General features: G+C 45.3%; 1 long non-coding RNA gene across 1 annotated transcript; it reads left to right on the forward strand.

Annotated features, from left to right (window-relative positions):
• The first annotated feature begins 329 nt into the window (after nt 1–329).
• LOC117097664 lies at nt 330–22210 on the forward strand. The gene is made up of 3 exons (XR_004443023.1): nt 330–423; nt 12419–12490; nt 22174–22210. It is a non-coding gene; the product is annotated as an uncharacterized LOC117097664 (long non-coding RNA).
• The last annotated feature ends 297 nt before the right edge of the window (nt 22211–22507 follow it).

The raw sequence follows: 22507 nt of genomic DNA on the forward strand, positions 1-22507 counted from the left end.
TGCACCCACCGGCCAGGTCCGGGCCTAGAAGCAACAGACCCTGCAGGCCCCGCGACCTGATGGCCCCAGTGGCCTCCTCAAGTCTGGACTCTTTGACTCATATTGGTTGGACGGCAGCAAACACCCGCCAGGCCACCTAGGACGTGGAATCTTTGGGCATTGGACAAGGCAGGGTGACAAAAATGGCGGCACCAGAAGGCCCAATTGAGACCTCCGGCCCAGAAGGCGAAGCTGTGTGGAGCAGCAACTGGCCAAGGAGCCGCGCACATGCGGGACTTGGGGCGGCTGCTCAGTGCCCCTGAGATGGAAGAATAACAACAAAGGCCTTCCAGGCCAGGAAATGAGCGGCCAAGCGACGGTTAGAACCGTTAAAACCGTTGGCAACCTTCCTGCGCATGGTCCTGGCAGTGGAAGCCAGAAACGGTAGAAAAACTTAACAGCACTGGGTCAAGTAAAAGAAGTGCCCAGCATCCTTTGGGGAGATTTAGGAGGCAGTGTAGAAGTCCTGTGCATATGAGAAGAACAAGTTGATCTCCGTTCTCCACATCCCACTTTTTTTTTCTTTTTTTGAGACAGGCTCTCCCTCTGTCACCCAGGCTGCAGTGCAGTGGTGCAATCACTGCTGAGGTTCACAGCAGCCTCAAATTCCTAGATTCAAGTGAACCTCCCATCTCAGCCTCTCGATTAGGTGGGGCAATAGGTGTGCCCCACCACCCCAGGCTTTTTTTTTTTTTTTAATAGAGACAGCATCCTCCTATGTTTCCCAGGCTGGTCTCCAACTCCTGAGCTCAAGCAGTCCTCCCACTATGGCCTCCCAAAGTGCTGGGATTACAGGCTCGACCCACCACACCCTCGCCTACATTTATCTTTTTCTAGAGACGTGGTCTCACTCTGTCACCCAGGCTAGTGTGCAGTGGTGTGATTAATATTTTGTTTTTTGTAGAGATTGGGGACTTGCTCTGTTGCCCAGGGTGGTCTCAAACTCCTATCCAAAAGCAATCCTCCTGCTTCAGCACCCAGAATAGCTTGGATTACAGGAGTAATCCACCACGGCTGCCTCTCACACCTTTTAAAAGAAAACTTTTTTTTTCTATATTTCCCCCTGACAGGGGCTCACTTTGTTACTCAGGCTGGAGTGCTGTGGTGTGAACATGGCTCACTGCAGCCTTGATCTCCCAGGCTCAGGTGATCCTCCCATCTCAGTCTCCTGAGTAGCTGGGACTGCAGGTGGGGCGTGCCACCATGCCCAGCTAGTTTTTGTATTTTTTTGTAGAGATAGGATTTCACAATGTTGCACAGGCTGGTCTTGGACTCCTGAGCTCAGTTGATCCCTCTGCCTGGGCTTCCCAAAGTGCCAGATTACAGGTGTGAGGCACTGTGCCTGGCCTAAAAGGTTTTTATTTGTAAAATTTTTGTACATTAGAAAAAAAAAAAAAAAATTTGCTGAAGTGGGAGGATCGCTTGAGGCCAGATGTTTGAGACCAGCCTGGGCAATAAATGACATCCCCGTCTCTATAAAAATATAAACAAATAAAACGTTTGCTACATCTAGGCCTTCTAGATAGAAAGGTTGCTAACATGATAAAGTAGACCTAGAAAATCACATAACTTGTAAATGGCCTTTTAATTTTTTTTAATTGTAGAAAAGAAATGTCTTTTGGAAATAACCTTTTGAAATGGAATTGTTAGACCACCAGTAGAAGCAACACATGTCCACTTTTGTTCAATGGTTTAGAAGACATGAGACAGGGTGGCTCATGTCTGTAATCCCACCTCTTTGGGAGGCCAAGGCGGGTGGCTCACCTGATGTTACAAGTTTGAAACCAGCCTGGTCAACATGGAGAAAGACCATCTCTACTAAAGAAAACAAAAATTAGCTGGGAGTGGTGGCATGCACCTATAGTCCCAGCTACTGGGGAGGCTGAGGCAGGAGAATCACTTGAACCCAGGAGGCGGAGGTTGCAAAAAGCCGAGATCACGCCACTGTACTCTAGCCTGGATGACAGCACAAGACTCAGTCTCAAAAAAAAAAAAAAAAAAAAAAAGGCCTGAGGAGGAAGAGAAGAAGCCAGCAGTCTGGTCATATTTAGAAGTCATCTTCATATTATAACTATGCTCTCTGTGTGAATTTTTTTTCTCCCTGTATATACAATTGATGAGTATTTTTTGAAATATCTATGCCAAAATGTTCATATTTAGAAGATACTTTATTATAACTATTGCCATGTGTGTGCAGTTTTATTTAGCAGTACTATATATCTAGTGGACAGGTAAGCTCTTATTTGAAATATCTAGTCTTTCTAGATATTTTCAAGTATTTGATGTATCTAAAATTAGAGATATCCATTAGGTTGATAGGTCCCTACATTTTTTTTTAAAAAAGAAATTAGAGGTAGTAGTAAAACACTTTGTAGACAGTTTTTAAAAATTGCTGGGACTGGCTGGGCATGGTGGGTCACACCTGTAATCCCAGCACTTTGGGAGGCCAAGGTAGGTGGATCACCTGAGGTCAGGAGTTCAAGACCAACCTGGCCAACATGGCGAAATCTCATCTCTACTAAACATACAAAAATTAGCCGGTGTCCTAGTGGACAACTGTAATCCCAGGTAGTGGAGAGGCTGAAGCAGGAGAATCACTTGAACCTAGGAGAGGGAGGTTGCAGTGAGCCAAGATTGTACCACCATACTCCAACTTGGGTGACAGAGCAAGACTCTGTCTCAATTAAAAAAAAAAAAAAAATTGATGTGACTATGGTATGATTCCACTTATATGAGGTACTTACAATAGTTAGATTCACAGAGACAGAAAGTAGAACAGTGGTTATCAGAGGCCAAGGGGATGGAGGAGCTGCTCACGGGGAGTTATTGCTAAGAGAGTACAGAGTTTCAGTTTGGGATGATAAAAATTTCTGGAGCTGGTTGGGAGTGATGATTGCACAACAGTATGAGTATACTTAATGCCACTGAACTGCATGCCTAAAATGGTTAAACAGTAAATTCTATGTCAAATATATTTTACCATAATAACATTTTTAAAAATTGATGGGAAGTACTGTCTTTGCAATGGAATAGTTGTAAGCAGTTTGTTAATTGTTCAAACCACCTTTGTACTTGATCATTTGGTTGAGGGAGATTGGAGGGAAGAAATCGCAAAAGCTGTTTTGCTAGTGTGTACTACAAGATTTCAGATTACTCGTTGCCTGGTATAGTACCTGCACTTCTTTAAACTTTGCTATACTGTATATAAAGCCAGGAATGTTTTTCTCAAGGACATGGCAGCTACCTATTTGAAATATAATCGTCCATGGGGTTTTCCTAATAGCTCTTACTTTTGTGGGAGGGTAGGAGTCTGACTTCAGTGGGTGACTTGCTCCAAGTTGCAAAACTGCCTACTGTCTTAGAGATATGAAACATCTGTTTCTTCTTTGGATAAAGTCAACTAGCAAACAAAGACCACCCCCAATTAACAGACAGATTTCAGATGGACTGTATGTGATGAATGATGCTGTCGACTCCTCTGACTTGGGGACAAGTTATCATTTATCATGAGAATATGTACATTATAGGTTGTACCTGCTTGACATCACAAAAGATGCCAGGAAAAAAGGGGGAAATGTATCCCTTCCTTGGTTGGGTGCAGTGACTCATGCCTGTAATCCCAGCACTTTGGGAGGCAAAGGTGGGTGGATCACCTGAGCCCAGGAGTTCCAGACCAGCCTCAGCAACATGGCAAGACCCCCGACTCTACAAAAAATACAAAAATTAGCTGGGTGTGATGGCACGCCCCCTGCACTCCCAGCTACTAGGGAGGCTGAGGTAGGAGGATAGATTGAGCCCGAGAGGTCAAGACTGCAGTGAGCTGTGATTGTACCACTGCATTCCAGCCTGGGTGACAGAGTGAGACCCTTTCTCAAAACAAAAAAAGCAAAAAAACAGGTTGAGTGCAGTGGCTCATGCCTGTAATCCCAGCACGTTGGGAAGCCAAGGTGGGTGGATCACCTGAGGTCAGGAGGTCGAGACAAGTCTCGCCAACACGGTGAAACCCCATCTCCACTAAAAATACATAAATTAGCTGGGTGTGGTGGCGCGCACCAGTAATCCCAGCTACTCGGAGGCTGAGGCACGAGAATCACTTGAACCCGGGACGTGGAGGTTGCAGTGAGCTGAGATCCACGCTCCAGCCTGGGCCAGAGTGTGACTTCATTTCGAAAACAAAACAAAAAAAAAATTTCTTTCTATCTTTGCAATCTCTTTGTGGATTGTCAGTGATGCCTATCATGTTATTTCTTAATGCATATTCAATAATAATAGTGATAAAATTATTTTTCTTTCTCTACTACTTTTGTGGAGAGGATATCTAGGAGATTACTTTTGTGGGAGAAGATTGTGTTTTTAATTCTATTTCACCAATAATGACAAAAATAGTGGTAGTAGACTAACACATTTTGTTCATTTTGCGTTAAAGTACTTAGGTTGTCTTTTGACAGAGACTTTTGGAAATGAAATTGTAAAAACACATCTCATTCATTGGATTGGTTTCAGAAAGAAGGAATTGGGAGAAATGGATTATAGACCTGACTGTTCCTGATTAGAAGCCACTTTCAGATATAACCATGGTTATATGTGAAGTTGATTCCATACTACTATGTATATAGTAGGCAAAATTAAGTCATTGTTTGAAACATCAAGCCTTTCTAGATTTTTTTTTTTTGAGACAGGATGTCATTCTGTCACCCAGTGGCTTGATCAGAGATCACTGCAGCCTCAGACTACTGGTCTCAAAGGATCTTCCTGTCTTAGCTTCCCAAGTAGCTGGGACCACAGGCATATATCACTACACCTGGCTAATTTTAAAATTTCTCCGGAGATGGGGTCTCACTGTGTTGCCCAGGCTGGTTTCCAATTTCTGGACTCAAGCAATCCTCCTGCCTTGACCTCCCAAAATGCTGGGATTACAGGTGTGGGCCACCGCACCTAGCCTCTAGATCTTTAGAAGTACACGAAGTGTGTTAAAAGTAGAGGTAGTAAAATAATACTGTATTAGCGCATTTTCACACTGCTGTAAAGAACTACCTGAAACTGGGTAACTTATAAACAAAAGAAGTCTAATTGACTCAGAGTTCCACATGTTTGGGAGGCTCAGGAAACTTAACAATTATGGTGGAAGGAGAAGGGGACAGGCACAGTCTTCAAATGTCAGGACTAGAAGTGCAGGCAACTATGCCAGCTAATTTTGGTATTTTTAGTAGAGACAGGGTTTCACAACTTTGGCCAGGCTGGTCTCAAACTCCTAAAATCAAGCAATCTGCCCGCCTCAGCCTCCCAAAGTACTGGGATTACAGGCACAACACCCAGCCCTGCCTGTTTTAAGTCCCACCAACTGGGAGGCTTAAAACAACAGAAATGTATTGTCTCACAGTTTCGGAGGTCAGGAGTGGAAATTGAATTTTCGGCAGGGCAGGTTCTTTCAGGGTGCCCTAAGGGAGGATCTGTTCCTTGCCTCTCTGCTAGCTTCTGCTGGTTGCAGCAGTCTTTGGAGTTCTTAGCTGCATCACTCTAGTCTCTGCCTCCATTGTCACATAGCCTTCTTGACTATGTGTCTCCATGTGTTCTCTCTTCTTGTAAGGTCACCAGTCATATGAGATCTAAAACCTACCTTAATCCAATATGACTTCATATTCTAACTTAATTATAACTGCAAATACCTTATCTTCAAACAAGGTCACATTCACAGGTACTTGGAATAGGAGTTGAATGTACCTTTTTTAGGGGACACAGCGCAACCCACAACAGTTGCAGGTCAGTCATGGCTCTTATTCTGGCAGATGCTTCTTTCCATTGCTGGATGTAGTTGGACATGGACTGAGGAAGTGGCCCCTACTTATCATGTGCTATTCCTGTGATAGAACCAACTATAGCTCTTAAAACATCCATTCAGATGAGTCATGTATCAAGTTCTACTGCATAACAGTTTTCATCACATGTCATAACTCACTCTGTGCTAGGGATTTCTGCCTCAGGGTCATGTTTGTACAGAACCTGCATTGCCTCACGATGACAGAATTCCTGTTAAGAATCAATCTGGGGCTGGGTGCAATGGCTCACGCTTGTAACCCCAGCACTTTAGGAGGCTGAGGCGGGCTGATCACCTGAGGTCAGGAGTTCGAGACCAGCCTGACCAACATGGAGAAACCCCGTCTCTACTAAAAATACAAAATTAGCCAGTCTTGGTGGCGCATACCTGTAATCCCTGCTATTCGGGAGGCTGAGGCGGGAGAATCGCTTGAACTCAGGAGGCAGAGATTGCAGTAAGCTGAGATAGCACCATTGCACTCCAGCCTGGGCAACAAGAGCAAAACTCCATCTCAAAAAAAAAAAAAAATTAATCTGGGCTGGGCACAGCAGCTCACATGTGTAATCCCAGCACTTTAAGAGGCTGAGGCAGGCGGATCACTTGAGGTCAGGAGTTTGAGACCAGACCAGCCTTTTTAGTAGAAACAAAACCCCGTCTCTATGGTAGAGGTTGCAGGGAACTGAGATTGAGCCACTGCATTCCAGCCTGGGCAACAGAGTGAGACTCCACTCAAAAAAAAAAAAAAAAAATCAATCTGGCTGGGCATGGTGGCTCATGCTTGTAATGCCAGCACTTTGGGAGGCTTAGATGGGTGGACCACCTGAGGTTGGGAGTTTGAGACCAGCCGGGCCAGAACAGTGAAACCCTGTCTCTACTAAAAATACAAAAATTAGCCAGGCATGGTGGCACATGCCTGTAATCCAAGCTACTCAGGAACCTGAGACAGGAGAACCATTTAAACCTGGCAGGTGGAGGCTGCACTGAGTTGCAATTGGGTCACTGCAATCCAAACTGGGCGACAGAGTAAGACTTTGTCTCAAAAAAAAAAGGTGAATAAAAAAACGAATCAATCTGTTTCTAAGAGAAAACATGTGCATGTCATATATTGGATAAGGGACTCATATGTAAAATATACAGGGAACTTTACTCAATAACAAGAAAACAATAAATCTAATTTAAAAATAGGCAAAGGACTTGAATAGACATTTCTCAAAAGAAGAAATACAGAAGCTGGGTGGGGTGGCTCGTGCCTATAATCACAGCACTTTGGGAGGTTGAGGCGGGCAGAACACTTGAGGACAGGAGTTAAACAATAGCCTGGTCAACATGGCGAAACCTCATCTTAACCAAAAATGCAAAAAATTAGCCAGGCATAGTGGCATGCACTTACAGCCCCAACTATGCAGGAGGCTGAGGTGGAGGATCACTTGAGCCAGGAGGCTGAGGTTGCAGTGAGCCAAGATCTCACCACAGCACTCCAGCCTGGACAACATAGCAAGACCCCATTGCAAAAAAAAATATATATATATACACACACACACATATATAATATAGATACACATTCACACACACACATATATGCACACATATATATACACACATGTACATACAATGGCCAACAGATATATGAAAAAATGCTCAACGTCTCTAATCACCAGAGAAATGCAAATTAAAAACACGAGATATCACCTCACATGTGTTAGATTGGCTATTGTTAAAAAGATTAAAGACAAGTTTTGTCAACAATGTGGAGAAAAGGAAACCAATATACACTATTGGCAGTATTTGTAAATTAGTAAAGCCATTTTGGAAAACAAGATGGAGGTGCCTTCAAAAACTAAGCTAGAATTACCATATGATCCAGCAATCTTACTGCTGGATATATACCCAAAATAAATGAAAACAGTACGCCAAAGAGATGTCTGCACTCTCATATTTCTTGGGAGCATTATTCACAATAGCTGATATGCAGAGAAAACCTAAACGTCTAAAAGTACATGGATGGATTTTTTCTTTTTCTTTTTTGAGGTGGAGTCTTGCCCTGTCTCCCAGGCTGGAGTACCGTAGCGCCATCTCTGCTCACTGCAACCTCCGCCTCCCAGGTTCAAGCAGTTCTCCTGCCTCAGCCTCCCGAGTAGCTGGGACAACAGAGGCCTGCCACTACGCCCAGTTAATTTTTGTATTTTTAGTAGAGATGGGGTTTCACTATGTTGGCCAGGTTGGTCTTGAACTCCTGACCTTTTGATCCGCCTGTCTCAGCCTCCTAAAGTGCTGGGATTACAGGCGTGAGTCACCGCACCCAGCCTGCATAGTCTTTTTTTTTTTCTTTTTTTTTTTTTTTTTGAGACTGAGTCTCGCTCTGTCACCCAGGCTGGAGTGCTGTGGCCGGATCTCAGCTCACTGCAAGCTCTGCCTCCCGGGTTCACGCCATTCTCCTGCCTCAGCCTCCCGAGTAGCTGGGACTACAGGCGCCGCCACCTCGCCCGGCTAGTTTTTTGTAGTTTTTAGTAGAGACGGGGTTTCACCATGTTAGCCAGGATGGTCTCGATCTCCTGACCTCGTGACTGCATAGTCTTTTCTACAAACTGGGGATGCTAGGAGAGGCTTCACCACACCTCTGGACATCAGGAAGTAGACAAAACTATCCAGTAGAGGCATGCATCTTTTAATCCATTGCCTAGAGATCCTGGGGCACAAGTTGGAAGCTTGTGAGCTTTTCAAAATTTGGTTACTGATATGGTTTGGATTTGTGTCCCTGCCCAAATATCATGTCAAATTGTAATTCCCAGTGTTGGAGGAGGAGTATGGTGGGAGGTGATTGGATCATGGGGGCAAACTTCCCCTTTACTGTTCTCATGATAGTGAGTGAGTTCTCACAAGATCTGGTTGTTTAAAAGTGGGTGGCACCTCTTCCTTCTCTCTCTTCCTCCCTCTTCAGCCATGTAAGATGTACCTGCTTCCCCTTTGACTTCTGCCATGACCATAAGTTTCCTGAGGCCTCCCCAGCCGCGTTTCTTGTACAGTCTGCAGAACCATGAGCCAATTAAATCTCTTTTCTTTACAAATTATCCAGTCTCAGGTAGTTCTTTATAGCAATGCAAGAACAGACTAATAAAGTTGTTTTTTGCCTTTGTATTTAAGTTAACTTCACCTAGGAATGACTTATAATGACACGAAAAGGTGCTCAATATAGTCCTCGTAGTCATCAGAGAAATTCCATATAAAACCATGATATGATGCCATCACACATCCTCTAGAAAGGCAACAATTGAAACGACTGGCAGTAACAAGTGTTGGGGAGGATGTACCACACCCGGATTCTCATGCACCGCTAGTGGAAACATAAAATGGTGCAACCACTTTGGAAAACAGTTTGGCAGCTTTTCTGTTTTGTTTTTAAATAAAATTAAATATACATTTACCATACCACTCAGTCATTTCTTTTTTTCTTTCTTTGTAAAAATACTTTCAACTTTTGTTTTAGATTCAGGGGTACACGTGCAGGTTTGTTACCTGGGCATATTATGTGACGTTGAGGTTTGGGGTCTGATTGATCCCATCACCCAGGTACTGAGCATAATACACAATAGAGAGTTTTTTAGCCCTTGCCTCCTCTTCTCCCTCCCCTCTCTAGGAGTCTCCAGTGTCTACTCTTGGCATCTTTATGTCCATAAGTAACCAGTGTTTAGCTCCCACTCAAAAGTGAGAACATGTGGTATTTGGTTTTCTGTTCCTGCATTAATTCCCTTAGGATAATGGCCTCCAACTGCATCCATGTTGATGCAAAGAACATGATTTTGTTCTTCTTTACGGCTGAATACTCAGTATTTTTATATCTAGGTATCTATCCCAGAGAGCTACACTCACAAAAAATGTTTGAGATGGATATTATTAGCAGATTTATTCTGGAAACAATTTTAATATCCACAACACAAAATTGGATAAATTTACACACATTCTTAAATAGAATCCTATTGAGCAATGAAAAGGAACAATACAAAAACATGGATGAATCTCAAAGACATTACATAGGCCAGGTGTGGTTGTTCTTGCCTGTAATCCCAGCACTTTGGGAGGCCGAGGCTGGTGATCACCAGGTCAGGAGATCGAGACCATCCTGGCTAACATGATGAAACCCTGTCTCTACTAAAAACATAAAAAATTAGCCGAGCGTGGTGGCACATACCTGTAGTCCCAGGTACTTGGGAGACTGAGGCAGGTGAACCCTTGGAACATGGGAGGCGGATGTTGCAGTAAGCCCAGATTGCACCTCTGCACTACAGTCTTGGGGACAGAGTGAGACTCCGTTTAAAAATAAAATAAAGTTTGCTAAACAGATCCAGGACTTAACAAACCCAAGAAATGTCCCAATGCCCCGATATCTTAAAGACAAAAGCATTCTTTTTGAGAAGTTTCATTTTAAAGATAAGATTTCAGTCTGGGCGCAGTGACTCATGCCTGTTATCCCAGCACTTTGGGAAGCCACGGCAGGCAGATCACTAGAGCTTGGGAGTTCGAGACCAGCCTGGCCAACATAGTGAAACCTTGATTCTACTAAAAACACAAAAATTAGCCAGGTGTGGTGGTACACACCTGTAGTCCCAGCTACTGGGGAGGCTGAGACAAGAGACTCACTTGAACTTTGGAGGTGGAAGTTGCAGTGAACTGTGATTGCACCACTGCACTCTAGCCTGGGTGACAAAGCAAGAATGTGTCTTAAATAAATAAATACATAAAAATAATAGATTCTTGCAAAAGTCCATAGTTACACAAAGGTTAACAATTCTTTGTCACAAGAGCTTGCATTAGAGAAAATCTCCCCCTTGATTTTTTGGCTTGTTATCTTATATATAAACAGGCATTGTACCTAAGGTGGTCACCTTCCTTCTCTTGCTTTTGGGAATACCCTGTTCTGTCTAGGGAGTAGCCATTCTTATATTCCTTTAGTGGTTTTTTTTTTTTTTTTTTTTGAGACAAGGTCTCACCTGATCACCCACACTGGAGTGCAGTGGCACAATCTCGGTTCACTGCAACCTCTGCCTCTCAAGCTCAAGTGATTCTCCTGCCTCAGCCCCCAGAGTAGCTGGGATTACAGGCTCCCACTACCATGCCTGGCTAATTTTTGTGTTTCAGTAGAGAGAGGGTTTCACCATGTTGGCCAGGCTGGTCTCAAACTCCTGAGCTCAAGCAATTCAACCAGCTTGGCCTCCCGAAATGCTGGGATTATAGCATGAACCACTGTGCTGGGCCTATTCCTTTATTTTGTTAATAAACATGTTTCACTTTATTCTGTGGACTTACCCCAAATTCCTTCTTGCTCAAGATCCATGAAGCCTCTCTTGGGGTCTGGATCGGGACCTTCTTCTGGTAACATATTCATTTCCTAGGGTAACCATAACAAACTACTACAAATTGGGTGACTTGAAAAAACAAAAAGGTATTATCTTACAGTTTAGAAGGCTTGGAGTCTGAATTCAAGGTGTTGGTCAGGCCATGCTTGCTCTGAAGGCCTCCGGGGAGGATCCTTCCTCACCCCTTCTAGAAAGATGGCTCCAGGTGTTCCCTGGCACTCCTTGACCTGCAGCTGTATCACTCCAAGGCCAAGGCACTTGGCCCCTTAAAGGTTTGCTGAAAAATCTGACATGAAGTTGTTTAAGTGGGAGAAAAGGCATACAAATTTATTTAACACATATACAACGCAGCCTTCTTTTTTTTTTTTTAATGAAATTTCACTCTTGTTGCTCAGGTTGGAGTGCAATGGTACAGTCTCGGCTCACTGCAACCTCTGTATCCTGGGTTCAAGGGATTGTCCTGCCTCAGCCTCCTGAGTAGTTGGAATTACAGGTGCACACCACCATGCCAGTCTAATTTTTGTATTTTTAGTAGAGACAGGGTTTCACCATGTTGTCCAGGCTGGTCTGAAATTCCTGGCCTCAGGTGATCCACCTGCCTTGGCTTCACAAAGTGCTGGGATTACAGGTGTGAGCCTCTGCGCCTAGCCTTGTTGTAGGAATCAGGAGACCAGAGAGACCAACGGGTGGGACAGGAGGATTTCATTAAGGTATGCACCAACTCAGTGGATTCGCATCCAAAAGGCTGAACTGTGAACAAAGATGGCTTGACTTTTGTACATGCATCTGAAGAGTGGTTGGCTAGTTTGAAACAAGCTTACAGTGGTGCAAAACGCAGCGGTATGAAAGCAAGTTTCCAGAAACAGAACAAAGACAGTTTATCAAACAGTAACAGGCTTGCAACTCAGGCTCACTTAGGCATGCCATGTGACCCTTGCTGTATGGCCCCTATGGCTGTAATTTAGGTTTGCTCATGCATATCTTGGGACCTTCACTGTGGTGCCCAGATGGCTGCACTCTAGGCTTGCTCAAGCTTATCTTGTGACCTTTGCTGTGCTGCCTTGACGGAGAACAGGTACTTAAAGAAACCAGCTGCAGAGCACAGGAATTTACAAGCCTACAGAACTTGCAGAATAGGGTGCAATAGCATGGAGTGGGTGGGGAGCAGCCTAAAGGAAAAATTCATGTTTTCTTTTTATATCTCCTGCTTCAGCCTTACATGAGAGCTTTCAAAATGAAGATCTGACATCTCAGTGAAGTAAAAAGGCTTATATTTCATCTTGAGGTTACAGAGAGAATGGGAGCTTGGATCCTGGTAAAACACGTGATAGGAAGGAAGAAAGGAGGAATTTGGTGGAGTTGTTGCTAGGAAGAATGAGTGCAGCAGAGATTAACTTGTAAACAATTATCTTTATGATTTAAATAATCCTTGGAGACAGTCATTATACTGTTCAGGTGTGGCTAAATTATTAGCCTTATAGGGAGAGAAAGAAAAAACAATTATTCTCTGTGGTAGCTCTAGATCTTAGGCAGATGGAGGAACTTCAACTTCTATGGAAGAGACCATGTGGCAGTGGGGGTGTTACAGGACAGGGGTCCCGATTCAGACCCCAAGAGAGGGTTCTTGGATCTCACGCAAGAAGGAATTCAGGGTGAGTTTGCAGTGCAAAGTAAAAGCAAATGTATTAAGAAAGTAAAGGAATAAAAGAATGGCTACTCCATAGAGCAGCTGTGAGGGCTGCTGGTTGTCCATTTACGCTAATTTCTTGATAATATGCTACACAAGGGGTGGATTATTAATGCCTCCCCTTTTTAGACCATATAGGGTAACTTTACCATGACATTTGTAAACTATCATGGTGCTAGTGGGAGTGTAGCAGTGACGACAACCAGACGTCACTTGTCACCATTTTGATTTGCTGGGTTTTGGCCAGCTCCTTTACTGCAAACTGTTTTATCAGCAAAGTCTTTATGACCCGTATTTTGTGTTGAGCTCCATCTCATCCTGTGACTTAGAATGCCTTAACCATCTGGGAATGCAGCCCAGTGATTATGAGTCAAATCAGCCTTTCTGAGAACTCAGAGGTTGGGTTTTAATGGATAATTTCGTGGGCAGCAGGGCTAGGGAATGGATGTTGTTGACTGGTGGGGGATGAAATCATAGCGGTATGAAAAACGGTCCTCACGCACTCAGTCTTCCTCTGGCTGAGGGCCACAGGACTGGTTGAGTCATGAGTCACAGGTCCAGGTAGGGTCAATTGGTTGCCAGAATGCAAAAGTATGAAAAACATTTACAATCTCAGGCATTATAATAGTGATGTTATCTCCGAGTGTGGTGGCTCATGCCTATAATCCCAGCACTTTGGGAGGCCGAAGCAGGCGGATCACCCGAGGTCAGGAGTTAGAGACCAGCCTGCTCAACATGGAGAAACCCCATCTCTACTAAAAATACAAATATTAGGTGGGCATGGTGGCAGGTGCCTGTAATCCCAGCTACTCAGGAGGCTGAGACAGGAGAATCGAACCCAGGACGCAGAAGTTGCAGTGAGCCCAGACCGCATCATTGCACTCTAGCCTGGGCAACAGAGCTAAAAATAATTTGCTAGGTGTGGTGGCACTTGTCTGTAATCCCAGCTACTTGGGAGGCTGAGGCAGGAGAATCACTTGAACTCGGGAGGTGGAGGTGTCGATGAGCCAAGTTTGCGCCATTGCACTCCAGCCTGGGCAACAAGAGTGAAAAAAGAATTAAAAAAAAAAAAGAATTTTTAAAAAAAGACATAAGACATGTCCTATAGGGCCTGAGATAACTTTCTGGGGTAATAGAAATAGTCTATATCTTGATTGTGGTGGCTATCACACAGGTGTACACATTTGTCAAACCCATGAAACAGTAAACTTTTGTTTTTTTTGAGACAGAGTCTCATTCTGTTGTCCAGACTGGAGTGCAGTGGTGTGATCTCAGCTCACTGAAACCTCCACCTCCCAGGTTCAAGCAATTCTCCTGCCTCAGCCTCCCAATTAGCTGGGACTACAGGCATGCACCACCATGCCTCGCTAATATTTTGTTGGTAATTTTTAGTAGAGATAGGGTTTCACCATGTGGGCCAGTCTGGTCTTAAACTACTGACCTCAAGTGATCCACCTACCTTGGCATCCCAAAGTGCTGGGATTCCAGGTGTGAGCCACCACACCTGACTTGTATACTTTTAAAAATAGGGATTATTTTTGTGTGTGTGACAGTGTCTTGTTCTGTTGCCTAGTCTGAAGTGCAGTGGCATGATCTTGGCTCACTGTAACCTCCACCTCCCAGGTTCAAACGATTCTTGTGCCTCAGCCTCCTGAGTAACTGGGACTACAGGTGCCTGCCACCACACTAGGCTAAGTTTTTTATGTTAGCAGAGATGGGGTTTCACCATGTTGGCCAGGCTGGTTTCAAACTCCTGACCTCAGGTGACCTACCCACCTCAGCCTCCCAAAGTGCTGGGATTACAGGCATGAGTCACTGTGCCCAGCCAAAATAGGGGAATTTTATTATACGTTATACTGTTGCAGGAATCAAGGGACAGGAGAGATCAATGGGTGAGATAGGAGGATTTTATTAGGTGTGCACCTGTCCAGCAGATTAACATCCAAAGGCTGAGCCCTGAACAAAGAGAGGGCTTGACTTTTATACATGCATCTGAAATGGGGTTGGCCAGTTTGATGGCGCGAAACCTATAGAGCAGGCAAGCGAGCTTACAGAAACAGAACAAAGGCAGTTTGTCAAACAGTGACAGGTTTTACAACTCAGACCTTGTGAACTTGCCATGCTGCACAGAAGGGAAACACAGGAACTTACAAAACTTGCGAAAATAATTATGAGAACAGAACAAGAAACAATGGTAAGGGGGAAGAATCCGAAGGGGGAAGCTGAAAGAGAAAAACTTGTTGTCTTCATCCCTGCTCTAGAATGGGAGGGAGAGGCTCCGGATCCCATCTTTCCGGGCCCTGGCTCTGTAGATAGTGCTATCAAAGTCCCAACAGAGCCCTGCCCATCACTGGGCCTTAGAGTGAGTCAGCCTAGTATAGGAAAACTTGTTTTTCTTTTTATGTCTTCTGCTTCAATACCTCCTTAAAGTTAATTTTTAAAAGTAAGGTTCTCTACGTGTAAGGTCCTCTGAATGGGCTACACCATGGTCGAACCACTGTGACCCCTGTGACCCACACATACAGGCCTCCTGGAGTCACAAAGCCTGGAGCAACAAGAGAACCACTAAAGAAGAAGAAACAGCTAGTTCCTGCCTTAACTGATTTTGCAACATTCCACCATTGTGATACATTCCTGCCCTACCCTAACTCATCAATTGACCTTGTGATATCATGCCTTGTGACGTCTCCCAACCTCATGACTATGCACCTTATGACATTGTTCCCCTGCCTGAAAAAACTGCCCCTAACTGTAACTTTCCACTACCTACCCCAAACCTATAAAACCAGTTCCACTCCCACCACCTTTCACAGACTCCTTTCTTGGACTCAGCCCACTTGCACCCAAGTGAATGAAAAGCCTTGTTGCTCACACTAATCCTGCTCAGGTGTACGTCTTATACAGATGTACAGTATGCACTGCAGGTAAACACAAAAGAGCACTTCACACATTTTTAGAAGAATTTTTTTTTTTTTTTTTTTTTTGAGAGACAAGGTCTCACTCTACCACCCAAGCTGGAGTATGATCATAGCACACTGCAGCCTCAAACTCCTGGGCTAAGCAATCCTCTCACTTCAGCCTCCTGAGTAGCTAGGACTACAGGTGTACAAAATTAGCCTAATTTTTACTTTTCATTTTTTGTAGAGACAGAGTCTCGCCATGTTCCCTAGACTGGTGTCAAACTCCCGGCCTCAAGCAATCCTCCTACCCCAGCCTCCCTAAGTGCTGCAATTACAGTTATGAGCCACTGTGCTCACTCCCATGCATTCTTTCAAGAGTGTAGGAAACTTCTTGGAAGGGCTGGTATTGGAACTTGTATTTGAAGAATGAGTAGGGTAGTATGGCAATTTAAAACCAGATCCTGAAATTCTATGGCCCTGCTCCAATCACGATCTGTGACTGCTGATCTTTTTTTTTTTTTTTTTTTGAGATGGAGTCTTGCTCTGTCACCCAGCCTGGAGAGCAATGGCACAATCTTGGCTCACCGCAACCTCTACCTCCTGGGTTCAAGCAATTCTCCTGCCTCAGCCTCTCGAGTAGCTGGGACTACAGGTGCGCACCACCACACTCAGCTAATTTTTGTATTTTTGGTAGAGACGGGGTTTCACCATGTTGGCCAGATGGTCTCGATCTCTTGACCTCGTGATCTGCCCACCTTGGCCTCCCAAAGTGCTGGGATTACAGGCATGAGCCACCACAGCAGGCCTGTGGTACTCATATTTAATGATTCAACCACTAGAATGAAGTAGAATTGATGCTGTGCTAGTTTCTGGGACCACCTTTAGACAGGGGCAGCTTCTGCTTCTTGTCCCTTGGACACTCTCTAGGAACCCAGCCACCATGCCTTGAGGAAGCCTGAATAGCCTGCAGAGAGCTCGTGTGGAAAGGAACTGAACCCCCTCTCTCCCAGCCCTGGCTGGGTTCCCAGCTGACAGCCAGCCTTAGCTTGCTTATTATTTTAAGCTGAAGACATTTGAGATTCAACAGATGTGGAAGGAAGCCTTCTGGGAGCTGGCTTCATTTGACTAAAAGCAGCATCTCCTGGGAAATAAGGCCACCATAAACCCTCTCTCTTTCAGAGCATCATAGCCAAGAACAAGAAAGACACTTGCACCTGCATAAACAAACATTACTGCAGACTTTACTTCTCATTTTTTTCCTCCTAAAATCCTATTTATCTTTCCTAAAGAAACCTATTTGTTCTTGTCATAAGAGCATTTTCTCTCCCCTCCCTTTTCCCTTAGGTGTATAAGCCTTCAACTCTAATCATTTAACGAACAAGCTACTTTTTTTTTTTTTTTTGAGACAGTCTCACTCTGTCATCCAGACTGGAGTGCAGTGGCACGATCACGGCTCACTGTAGCCTCGACCTCCCAGGCTCAACAATCCTTTCACCCCTCAGCCTTCTCGGCAGTTGATGCAGGTGTATGCCACCACACCCAGCTATTTTTTTTTTTTTTTTTTTTACTTTTTGTAAAGACAGGGTCTCACCATGTTGCCTGCGCTGGTCTCAAACTTCTGAGCTCACACAATTCCCCGCTTCTGCCTCCCAAAGGTGTAGGCGTGAGCCACTGCACCCAGTCAGCAAGCTACTGCTTTTTTTTTTTTGAGATGGAGTCTCGCTCTGTCGCCCAGGCTGGAGTGCAGTGGCCGGATCTCAGCTCACTGCAAGCTCCACCTCCCGGGTTCACGCCATTCTCCTGCCTCAGCCTCCCAAGTAGCTGGGACTACAGGCGCCCGCCACCTCGCCCGGCTAGTTTTTTGTATTTTTTTAGTAGAGACGGGGTTTCACTGTGTTAGCCTGGATGGTCTCGATCTCCTGACCTCGTGATCCGCCCATCTCGGCCTCCCAAAGTTGCTTTTTTTTTTTTTTTTTTTGATGGAATCTCACTCTGTCACGTAGGCCAGAGTGTGGTGGCATGATCCTGGCTCACTGCAACCTCTGCCTCCTGGGTTGGAGCAGTCTTCCTGCCACAGTCTCCCAAGTAGCTAGGATTACAGGTGTGTGCCACCACACCCAGCTAACTTTTGTATTTGTAGTAGAGATGGGATTTCACCATGTTGGCCAGGCTGGCCTTGAACTCCTGACCTCAGGTGAATCACCCACCTCAGCCTCCCAAAGTGCTGGGATTACAGGCATGAGCCACCATGCCAGCCTGCAAGCTACTTTTTTTGTTGGCTCCTGTATGCATACATATAAGCCTTTTTTCTCTTGTTAATCTAGCTTTCTTCAGCTTAATTAACAGCCTGCCCCACCCCCCACCACCAAAAAGAACCTAAAAGGGTAGGGGAAAAGTTTTTCCTCCTCCACACCATAAATAGTCACAAGTCAGGCTTTGCTACCAAATGAATTTGCTGGAAAAAAAAGTCAATTTAGTTTTAAAACTATTTTGGATGTGAATTTTGGAAGTGCACTTAAGAGGAAGTACACTTAAAATATAATGAACTTGGGTCAGGTGCAGTGGCTCAGGCCTGTCATCCCAGCCCTTTGGGAGGCTAAGGCAGGCAGATCACTTGAGGTCAGGAGTTTGAGACCAGCATGGCCAACATGGTGAAACCCCATCTCTACCAAAAATATAAAAAGTTACCTGGGTGTGGTGGTGCATGCCTGTAATCCCAGCTACTGGGGAGGCCAAAGCAGGAGAATCGCTTGAACCCAGGAGACAGAGGTTGCAGAGTGAGCTTACATCATGACACTGCACTCTAGCCCAGATGACAGAACAAGACTCTGTCTCAAAAAAAAAAGAATAGCAGGGGTGGAGGGTGGGTTGCGGGTGAGGAAGTTTTGAAAAATGTTACTGGAATATACTTACCCATTGCTTCTGTGAATTTATAAAGACATATGGCATATAAGACCTTCTGGTGCTGGGCATGGTGGCTCACACTTCTCATCCCAGCACTTCGGGAGGTTAGCTTGAGCCCAGGAATTTGAGACCAGCCTGAACAACAAGGCGAAATCCTCTCTCTACAAAAATTACGAAAATTCGCAGGACATGGTGGCGCTCACCTGTAGTCCAGCTACTCAGGAGGCTAAGGTGGGAGGATCACTTGAGCCTGGGAGGTCAAGGCTGCAGGGAATCCTGATCATGCCACTGCACTGCAGCCTGGGTGACAAAGTGAGACCCTGTCTCAAAAAAAAAAAAAAAAGTTCTTGCAATTTTCCTGTGATTTGCTCTACAGTGTGATTAATAACAGTTGCCGTTTCGATAATTCCTGCTGTATTTTGACACACAGTGCTGTGAAAAGAAATCCAACATGGAGGCCTGGCGTGGTGGCTCATGCCTGCAATCCCAGCACTTTGGGAGGCCGAGGCGGGCGGATCACTTGAGGTTGGGAGTGCAAGACCAGCCCGGCCAACATGGAGAAACCCTGTCTCTACTAAAAATACAAAATTAGCCGGGTATGGTGGCGCAGGCTTGTAATCCCGGCTACTCATGAGGCTGAGGCAAGAGAATCGCTTGAACCTGGGAGGAAGAGGTTGCGGTGAGCTGAGATTGCGCCATTTCACTCCAGTCTGGGAAACAAGAGTGAAACTCTGTCTCAAAAAAAAAAAGAAGAAGAAAGCCGACATGGAGATGATTTGTCGGAGGTCTCTGTCAAGGAGCCAGGAGGGCAAAAGTTGGCCCTCAGTCATATATGGATCCAGAGGGATCTGACCTGTTTGAACTGGGCCAAATCCCAAGTGTTCTGGAGAAGCAGCTTCACTGGGTTTGAACTGCTTACGCCGATCGCAAACCGCCTGAGGACACAGCTGTGCTGAATTAAGCTGATCGTGGCCTAGAAACTTTCTAAGCTGTCAACTGGCCTATAGGGGGAGGAAAAAACAAACAAGAAGAAAAGAAACGTTTTATCCAAGGAATACAAACCCCTTTAAGCCATCAGGCCAAAGAGGCATTGAAATGAAACAGCAGTTAGGTTACTTCCCCTTCAATTAATAATCACCTTGTTTTTAATTTTTTTTTTTTTTTTCAGAGACAGGGTCTGCCTCTGTGGCCCAGGCTGGAGTGCAGTGGCTCACTGCAGCCTAAACCTCCTGGGCTCAAATGATCCTCTCACCTCCGCCCCCTGAGTAGCTGGGACTACCAGCACACACCACCATGCATGGCTAATTTTTACGTTTTTTGTAGAGACAGGGTCTCTCTGTGTTGTCCAGGTTGGTCTCAAACTCTTAGGCCCAAGCACTCCTCCAACTTTCACCTCTGAGTAGCTGGGGCTATAGGTGTGCACCACCATGCCCGGCTAAATTTTTAAAACGTTTTCAGTAGAGATACAGTCCCCCTGTGTTGCCCAGGCTGATCTCACACTCCTGGGCTCAAGTAATCCTCCCACTTCAGCCTCCCAAAGTGCTGGGATTACAAGCATGAGTCACTGCACCCAGCCAAATAATAATCACCTCATGAAGCCACTTGCTATGTGGCTTCTACACTTAACTGAGGCCAAGTACCCCTAAAATGCCAATGCCCTACAGTTCACCAATGTGTAGCCAATCACTAGCCAATGTTATTTCTGTAAACCAATGAGAATTCCTAACAATGTTTGTCATCACCCTCTCTCCTGATTGGTTATTTTGTCTTTAAAAACTTTAGCCTCTCTAATGTCCTCTGGAGCACACCCCATGGCAAGTTGGAAGTGTGTCCTGGACTGCCACCCTCAACCTTGACCCAAATAAACTTTATATTAATATGGTCTCAGCTTCTCCCTTTGAAGTTGACAGGTCATGTGTCAATCATAGACTGCGCTACTGTCTTCCACTTAGGCAAACTTGCAGTAAACCTTGAGAAACACCTGCCTAGTCTTGCCTGGATGGAACACGTTTTAGCTACTTGCTAGGTTTGTTTCTCCTGAATTGCAATGCATAAAAACCCTGATTAAAATGTCTTCCCGGGCCAGGTGTGGTGGCTCACGCCTGTAATCCCAGCGCTTTGGGAGGCCAAGGCGGGTGGATCACCTGAGGTCAGGAATGCCAGACCAGCCTGGCCAACATGGGGAAACCCCGTCTCTACAGAAATACAAAAATTAGCCGGGCATGATGGCGGGTGCCTGTAGTCCCAGCTACTCAGGAGGCTGAGGCGGGAGAATCACTTGAACCTGGGCGGCAGAGATTGCATGGAGCCGAGATCATGCCATTGCACTCCAGCCTAGGTGACAGATCTAGACTCCGTCTCAAAAATAAGATAAAATGGGCAGGACACGGTGGCTCATGCCTGTAATCCCAGCAGTTTGGGAAGCCAACACAGGAAGATCACAAGGTCAGGAGTTTGAGACCAGCCTGGCCAACATGGTGAAACCTCGTCTCCACTAAAAATACAAAATTAGCCAGGTATGGTGGCGCATGCCTGTAATCCCAGCTACTCAGGAGGCTGAGGCAGGAGAATCACTTGAACCCGGGAGGCGGAGCTTTTGGTGAGCCGAGACTGTGCCACTGGACTCCACCCTGGGAGACAAAGTGAGACTCTGTCTCAAAAAAACACAAATAAAATAAAATAAAATAAAATAAAAGTCCCTCTCTTTTTTTGTGGCTCCCCAGTGTTGATTGACAGGGTTGACAGTGCATGGATGATATGTATAATCCCTCCTGAGTTCTCCTGCCCTTCAGGAAGGTTTTTTGTTTTTTGTTTTGTTTTTTTTTTTTTGAGATGGAGTCTCGCTCTGCCACCCAGGCTGGAGTGCTGTGGCCAGATCTCAGCTCACTGCAAGCTCTGCCTCCCGGGTTCACGCCATTCTCCTGCCTCAGCCTCCCGAGTAGCTAGGACTACAGGCGCCCACCACCTCGCCCGGCTAATTTTTTTTGTGTTTTTTAGTAGAGACGGGGTTTCACCATGTTAGCCAGGATGGTCTCGATCTCCTGACCTCGTGATCCTCCTGTCTCGGCCTCCCAAAGTGCTGGGATTACAGGCTTGAGCCACCGCGCCCGGCCTTCAGGAAGGTTTTTTACACAGGTAGTGGCCTCAGATGAATTTCTTGATTTGGATTTGAGGGTGGAACCTTGGCAGAATTGACAGAATAGGCACCAGTGGGTCAGAGGAGGGACAAGGGGATCAGCGTTTTTTTTTTTGTTTAAAAATGAGTGGGGAGGTGATGGCTTTCTCCCCCTTCTTCCCAGCATATCTCCTTAAAAACATAACAGGCCCCACAAAAAGTTGAAGGAGCGAAGAACGTGCCATCCCAAAATACGCTAGATTGGCATATTGATTATTTTGAGTTGAAAACACTGATGAAATTGTGGTTGGTATGTTTGCTTGTTTATTTATGTTGAGATAGAGTCTCATTCTGTCACCCAGGTTGGAGTGCAATGGCGTAGTCACAGCTCACTGCAGCCTTCACCTCCTGGGTTCAAGCACTCGTCCTACTTCAGCCTCCCTGAGTAGCTGGGTCTACAGGTGTGCATCACCACACCCACACAAGAGGAAATATACTGTCTTAACGAGCCGGCGTGACTTCTTTGGCCTCTGCATTCGTGGACCACAGAACCTCACCCAAGAGCACCGGTGCGACTTCTCTGGCCCCATACCTGAGGACCGGAGAAGCTCCCCCAAGCGTGTGTGCATGTTTGCAATAAAGAGCTGCCGCTTTCTTATGTACTTTGGCCTCATGTTTAATTACTTAGCTCTCCTA

The sequence above is a fragment of the Trachypithecus francoisi genome, unplaced genomic scaffold (genome assembly GCF_009764315.1).
Source record: "Trachypithecus francoisi isolate TF-2019V2 unplaced genomic scaffold, Tfra_2.0 Lachesis_group15, whole genome shotgun sequence".
Classification (NCBI taxonomy): Eukaryota; Metazoa; Chordata; class Mammalia; order Primates; family Cercopithecidae; genus Trachypithecus; species Trachypithecus francoisi.